At 52.3% G+C, this 7,277-nt stretch overlaps 1 long non-coding RNA gene across 2 annotated transcripts; it reads left to right on the plus strand.

Moving 5' to 3' along the window:
* The first annotated feature begins 1,346 nt into the window (after nucleotides 1–1,346).
* Nucleotides 1,347–2,270, plus strand: LOC125720298 (uncharacterized). 2 transcript variants are annotated; one of them, XR_007385411.1, is made up of 3 exons: nucleotides 1,347–1,550; nucleotides 1,727–1,978; nucleotides 2,213–2,270. It is a non-coding gene; the product is annotated as an uncharacterized LOC125720298 (long non-coding RNA). The 2 variants fall into 2 exon arrangements; XR_007385410.1 differs by lacking the exon at nucleotides 2,213–2,270 and having other exon boundaries at nucleotides 1,727–2,179.
* Nucleotides 2,271–7,277: the final 5,007 nt, after the last annotated feature.

Raw genomic sequence — 7,277 nt, forward strand, 5'->3', positions numbered from 1 at the left:
TCTTGGGAAGATGGGGTCAGATGACTGGGCACTTTTTTGTTGATCTGTCATTCCATCTGTCACTCATTCACATCTGAAGGAATGAAGTGGTATCTTCTGTTTCCTGTTAGCCCCAGCTGATGTGAGCTGGTTCACATCCACACTCCTGAATCCCCTGACTTCAGAGTGTGAGTGTTCCAAGACACATATGCCCAAATTAAATTACTTGCTTGTTGTTGCTGAAACGATACTATTGGGTTTCTTGTTTATTCGGCGTAGTTTCATTGATGCATTTCCTGCCAGCTCCTCTCCTCCCTGAGTGAGCACCTTCTTTGCTGCTCAATCACCAGATTCACTCATGCCTGTTTGCTCTTCCAACTGGAGTATCCTCCTCATACCCCTAGTGAAATATTTAACGTACATTCAAATTAGTGGATATCAGTCACTATTCATTTGGAATTTTGCACCAAAAATCTTAAAACTGCATGAACTGGGATTTAGAAATAATATAATACATCTATTAACCATATTTAGGTGTGCGGGAGGCCACAGGCTATCCTGGAAGCTCTGGGTGCAAGGCAGAGAATACCGCAGAAGAGGGCATCACACACATAACCAACACCTGTAATCATGTCTTTGTCGGGTCCCCTCATTCATTTCTATGGAAAAAATACTAATGCTAACTATTAACCCCTACCCAGCCCTAACCAAACAACCAAACAAAATACAAGATTGTTTTGCATTTTTAATTATTTGATTGCAGTTACAGATTTTTAGAACATTGAAGTTATCTTTGTTGGAGCTGGGTAGGTGAAACATTGAGTAAAAAAAGGTATTCGTCACATTTTGGGGACATTTGGTCCCCACAAGTTAAGGTATATCTGGCCCACGTGCATACACACACACACACACACACACACACACGCACACACACACACACACACACACACACACACGTATGTTTGTATTAATATCTTTGTGGGGACTGTCCACTCATTTCTATGGGAAACCCTAATCCCAACAATGACAACCTTAACACATTTTTATTTTTTGATTGCAGTCACAGATTTTTTTCTTATAAAACTAAGGTTATACTTGTGTGGACTAAAAAATGACCCTGCAAGGAAAAAGTTACAGGTTCTTATCAAACTGTGAGGAAATCTGGTCCCCACAATGTAACAGTTACAAAAATACACACACTTTGGAAGTTCCAGTGAAGCTGTCACGACCTGCATGCCTCTAATGAGCCACACCTGTTACTTGTTTAATCTCCCGTTACAGCCCTCGTGTGGATCCCCAGGTGCCTCTCGTCTGCATCCTCGTCAGTGGTGTATATAGTGCCTCCCTGTCTCAAGCTCCCCAGTCCAGTCATTGATATTATTGTCTACATGTGCTCCTCATTATGCCCCATGTCCAGTGGTCTTGCCTGATCCTCCTTACTCTGTTTTGACCACTCGTGGTACTTTTCCTTTACTCTGCCTGTTGTTCCATTTAATAACGCTCCTTTTGGTTTTCCCCATGCCTGCCATTGACTCCATCCTTGCCTTTGATGTGACAGTTTCAGACCATAGGTAAGCCCCGCGGCTGCCGTCATTGTGCGGATTTCCCGTGTACTATTGAGTTATTCAAATAGACAATGAACTATATAGCTTCATTTATTTATTTGAACTTCTGAATCTCAAGCATTCATCAAAATCTTCCTAATCTTCTGTCCCTCCCTCCGGGGGACTCCATGGTCTCTGCTCAGATTTCCTCATGCCTCACTGACATCACAGCCTTAGATGAGGGATCACCACCTCCAGCTGTCCAAAGACCAGCTTCTTGTCTTCCCTGGCAAGCCTGCCCTTCACCATGATATCACTATGTAGCTTAGATCACCATTGTCTCCGTCTTTACCAGAAAGGCGGGAGAAATGAAAGAGGACCAGCTATCCTTCATGACTGCACACCAGCTATCCTTCATGACTGCATACCAGCTATCATTACCTGAACGCATGCAGGTACCTCCTGATCTTGTAGCTTTAATCTGTATAATATCATGAAGGTCAGGCCTTATTTATCAGAATATGTAGCTTAGCTTTTTGTCCAGGATCTTGTCACAACTAGACTACTGAAACAACCGCAAGCTTTCTGAAACCTCTACAGATGATTCAAAATGCAGTAGCATGTCTGGTTTTCAATAAAAATGCACTCATGCTACACCTCTCCTTGTCTCTCTTCATTGACTTCATCAGCATTTCAGGAACATCTCATCCAGCTCATCTGACCACTGACCTTCTCTGTCTTCATCATCTGTCATGTGTCACGCCCACACCACCAGATGCAAGGCATTAATTGTGATGACCAGGAACATATAAACGGTCAAACAACCCCTCATCCTTGCGAAGTATTGAGCCAATGATTACGAGCCATACTAAGCGTTTTCTTGTCCTGCGTCTTCCCTTATTACCGAACCCTTTCTGTTTACCTTTTGTTCGTTCCTTAACCTCCTTCCTTTTCTGTTCCAGGCCCATTCCCGATCCTGACCCGCTTGTCCCGCTGAGCCCGGCACGTTTCGTCCCCACTCCCTTGTGTGGTCCCGTCTCGTGCTTTTGTGTAGGACTGACCACCCGGCTACTGACCTTCTCGCCCGTCCACCGACTTCTCTTCTGGAACGTCCCCCAGTTTACTTGTGCTTCACCAGAGCTATTAAACCTAACGCTGGTTTGCAACCCTGGACCTTTGTCTTTCTGTCCTAGGCCGCCTAACAGAATACTTCGCCTGGCAGAAATGGATCCAGCAAGCCGCGCTGTTCTGGAGGAGCGCCTGTCCAACGTGGAACAGCTCCTTGCAGCCCAGGCTGCTCAAACCCCCCTGCCGGTATCTCCACCTCGCTCGGCGGCCGTCGCTCCTATTGCTGTACCGGAACGGTACGACGGAAACCCTGACCAGTGCAGGGGGTTTTTGATGCAGTGTGGCATCTACGTGGAGGAGCATCCTGAGATGTTTCAAACCCAATCGGCGGAAGTTCGATTCGTCATCTCCCTTCTAACTGGGCGCGCACGGGAGTGGGCGACCGCGCTGTGGGCCAACCAAAGCCCCATTATTGAATCCACCCGAGACTTTCACCGGGCGCTGGTGGAAGTGTTTGATCACCCGGCAGTGGGGCGTCGGCCGGGCGATCGCCTCCTCGACTGTCGTCAGGGAAATCGCTCCGCAGCGGATTACTCGTTGGAATTCCGCACCATCGCCGCGGGGCTCGCCTGGACGGACGATACGTTCCTGACAATATTCCGCCGGGGGTTAAACCAGGATTTGCAAGATGAGCTCGCCTCGCGAGGGGAAGCTCTCTCTTTTGACGAGTTCGTCCGACTAGCAGTCCGATTGGACAACACCGTCAGGGATCGCCGTCACCGCCGACATACTGCGGAAGCTCGCCGAATGCTCCCGAGTCAGAGCCCCGAGCCGACGGAACCTATGCAACTAGGAAGATCCCCTCTTTCCGCAACCGAACGCCGAAGGAGGACCCAGGGAGGGCTCTGCCTCTATTGCGGCAATGCCGGGCACTCTATCCGAGTCTGTCCCGTCCGTCCGCAGCGAGAGGAGGAGACTCTACCGGTAGGTGAACCGTCGATTGTTCAATCCGCTCGGCGACAGCTCACAGTTCCGGTGATTATGGGATCTCAGGGGAGAGGGATCTGTATCAGAGCACTGGTGGATAGCGGGGCAGCAGGGAGTTTTATAGATCTGGCCCTCGCTCGGCAACTCGGGTTACCGTTGCGAAAACTAGCCAGACCGATCTCAGTCCTGGGAGTGACAGGAGAAAGGATTAAAGAGGGAACAGTTCGTTTCTGCACGTATCCTTTCACACTGCGCGTTGGAGCCCTGCACACTGAAGAGATTGCTGTGTATGTCCTCCCTCAAGCTAAGGACCCTCTAATTCTGGGGTACCCTTGGTTGGAGCGCCATAATCCCACACTAGACTGGAGAACAGGGGAGCTTACCTCATGGTCTTCCACATGCATGGCCTCATGCATGACGGTGCCTTGTCGGACCTCCAGTGTGGAGAGCCCCGAACCGGAGGATCCTAGTCGAATTCCGGCAGAGTATCAGGATTACGGGGATGTGTTCAGCAAGGCCCGGGCCCTCACACTCCCTCCACACCGAGACTGTGATTGTGCCATCGAGATCCAGGAGGGAGCTACACCTACCAAGGGACGATTATACCCCATCTCCCTACAGGAGGAGCAATCATTGGACGATTACATCCAGGAGGGGCTCAAGCAGGGAATCATCCGGCCATCCACCTCTCCAATGACGTCCGGGTTCTTCTTTATAAAGAAGAAGGATGGGGGACTACGGCCGTGCATTGACTACAGGGGCCTGAACGCCATCACCGTAAAGAGGAGAGAGCCACTACCCTTGATCCCTTCCTCCCTCGAACAGCTGCGCGAAGCTAGGATCTTCACTAAACTCGACCTTCGAAGTGCTTATAATCTGATTAGAATTAAGCGGGGGGACGAGTGGAAGACCTCCTTTGTTACTAGTAAGGGGCAATACGAGTACCGCGTGATGCCCTATGGGCTAGCTAATAGCCCCTCTATTTTCCAGGCTTTTATGAATCAGGTGTTTAGGGACCTCATTCATCGTTTTTTAGTTGTCTATGTTGATGACATCTTGATCTACTCTCCAGATAAGGAATCCCATATCCAGCATGTCCGCCAGGTGCTACAGCGATTAAGGGAGCACCACCTGTTCGCCAAGGGGGAGAAATGTGAATTTCACCAATCCCAAGTCCAGTTCTTGGGCTACGTCATAGGCCAGGGGACCGTAGCCATGGAAGAACGGAAAGTAGCTGCTATCCGCGATTGGTTAAGACCTCGTACTCTCAAAGAACTACAGCGGTTCTTGGGGTTTGCGAATTTCTATCGTCGCTTCATACGCAACTTCAGCCAAGTAGCAGCTCCGCTAACGGCCCTAACCCGGGGTCCCCCTGCACGGCTGTCCTGGTCGCCGGAGGCAGAGGCCGCCTTCGTGAGGCTAAAAGAGGCATTCTGTTCAGCTCCTGTTCTCGCCCAGCCTCAACCCAACCTCCCGTTTGAGGTGGAAGTGGACGCTTCCGAAGCTGGGGTAGGGGCTGTCCTAATACAAAAGGACCCCCAGACAGGGAAAAGGCACCCTTGCGCCTACTTCTCTAAGAAGCTGACCGCAGCAGAACACAACTACCCCGTGGGGGAGAGGGAGCTACTGGCTATCCGTCTAGCCCTAGAGGAATGGAGGCACTGGCTGGAGGGAGCACGACACCCCTTCTTAGTACTCACAGACCATCGCAACCTGGAGTACCTCCAGTCAGCTAAACGCCTCTCAGCTCGTCAATCTCGTTGGGCACAGTGGTTTTCGCGGTTTTCGTTTCAGGTCCAGTATCTACCAGGGAGCCGAAACGTCAAAGCAGACGCTCTCTCACGTCAGTTCGATCCCCCGTCCTGCCCGGAAAAGACCGACCCCATCCTGAGTCCCTCATGTTTTGCGTCCACTATAACCTGGGATCTAGAGGAGAACATCCGTCGGGAGAACGAGGGGAGGACCCCTCCCCCCGGCTGTCCGCCTGGAATCCAATTCGTCACTCGTGAGTATCGCAGTGCACTGCTCCTCTGGCTGCACTCCCAGCGAAGTACGGGACACCCGGGAGTGGCTGCGACCCAGCACTTGGTCTCACGTCGATACTGGTGGCCTCATTGGAGACAGCAGGTGCAGGAGTTTGTGGAGTCTTGCCCCGAGTGCGCCCAAGCAAAGACGCCACCCCAAGCACCAGCTGGTCTACTAGTTCCCTTGCCGACCCCAGCTCGTCCGTGGTCCCACATTGCCATGGACTTTATTACAGACCTCCCCCGGTCGGCTGGAAAAACTACTATTCTAACCATAGTGGACCGCTTCTCTAAAATGTGCCGGCTGGTCTCGCTCCCAAAGCTTCCCACGGCCACTGAACTAGCAGAGATCATCATAGAGAACCTCTTTAGGTACTACGGGCTCCCCGAGGACATCGTCAGTGACAGGGGACCCCAGTTTAACTCTCGAGTATTTAAAGAAATGTGTCGTAAGCTTAACATCACCCTTAGCCTCTCCTCAGCATACCATCCTCAGTCAAACGGCTTAGCCGAACGGATAAACCAAGAGGTGGCCAAGGCCCTACGTCTAATGTGCCGGACCAACCCCTCCGACTGGGCAACTCACCTCATTTGGGCGGAATACGCCCTCAACACTCGGGTGAGTTCAGTGTCTCACCTCTCACCCTTCCAGTGTGTCCTAGGGCACCAACCCAGGCTGTTCCCGTGGGACTCTCCGGAGGGGCCAGTCCCTGCAGTGGAAGGCTGGTACCAGCGGAGTCGCCAGACGTGGAGACGAGTCCAACGCGCTCTGCAGGAGCAGGCTAAACAACGAAAGACTCAAGCGGACCGAGGACGTCGCTCTGGACCCACCTATCGGGTGGGCCAACAGGTGTGGCTCTCTACGAGGAACCTCCGCATACCTGGGTGTCGGAAGCTAACTGCTCGTTTCATCGGTCCCTTCCGCATCTTGCGTCAGGTGGGACCAGTGGCGTTCCGTCTCCAGCTGCCTAAGGTATATCGTATCTGCCCCACCTTCCATGTGTCTCTCCTGAAGCCAGTCAAGTACAGTCCCCTACGCCCAGAAGCTCCGCTAGTGGTGGAACCCCCTCTGTCCGGGCCAGAAGAGGGTCCCTCCGACCGTATTCGCTCCCTTCTTGACTCCCGCCGACGTAGGGGTCGCCTGTACTATCTCGCCGACTGGGAAGGTGGGTCGGCGGAAGAACGCAGCTGGCTGCCCGCCAATGCCATTCCCGACCCGGAACTCGTAGCCGCCTTTCACCTCGCCCACCCTGCCCGTCCCGCTCCTCGTCCGCGGGGGCGTCCCCGCAAGCGGCCCCGGCCTCCAGGTGGCGGCCGTCAGGGGGGGGGTACTGTCACGCCCACACCACCAGATGCAAGGCATTAATTGTGATGACCAGGAACATATAAACGGTCAAACAACCCCTCATCCTTGCGAAGTATTGAGCCAATGATTACGAGCCATACTAAGCGTTTTCTTGTCCTGCGTCTTCCCTTATTACCGAACCCTTTCTGTTTACCTTTTGTTCGTTCCTTAACCTCCTTCCTTTTCTGTTCCAGGCCCATTCCCGATCCTGACCCGCTTGTCCCGCTGAGCCCGGCACGTTTCGTCCCCACTCCCTTGTGTGGTCCCGTCTCGTGCTTTTGTGTAGGACTGACCACCCGGCTACTGACCTTCTCGCCCGTCCACCGACTT

This window comes from Brienomyrus brachyistius, chromosome 25, assembly GCF_023856365.1.
Source record: "Brienomyrus brachyistius isolate T26 chromosome 25, BBRACH_0.4, whole genome shotgun sequence".
NCBI classification, from domain to species: Eukaryota; Metazoa; Chordata; class Actinopteri; order Osteoglossiformes; family Mormyridae; genus Brienomyrus; species Brienomyrus brachyistius.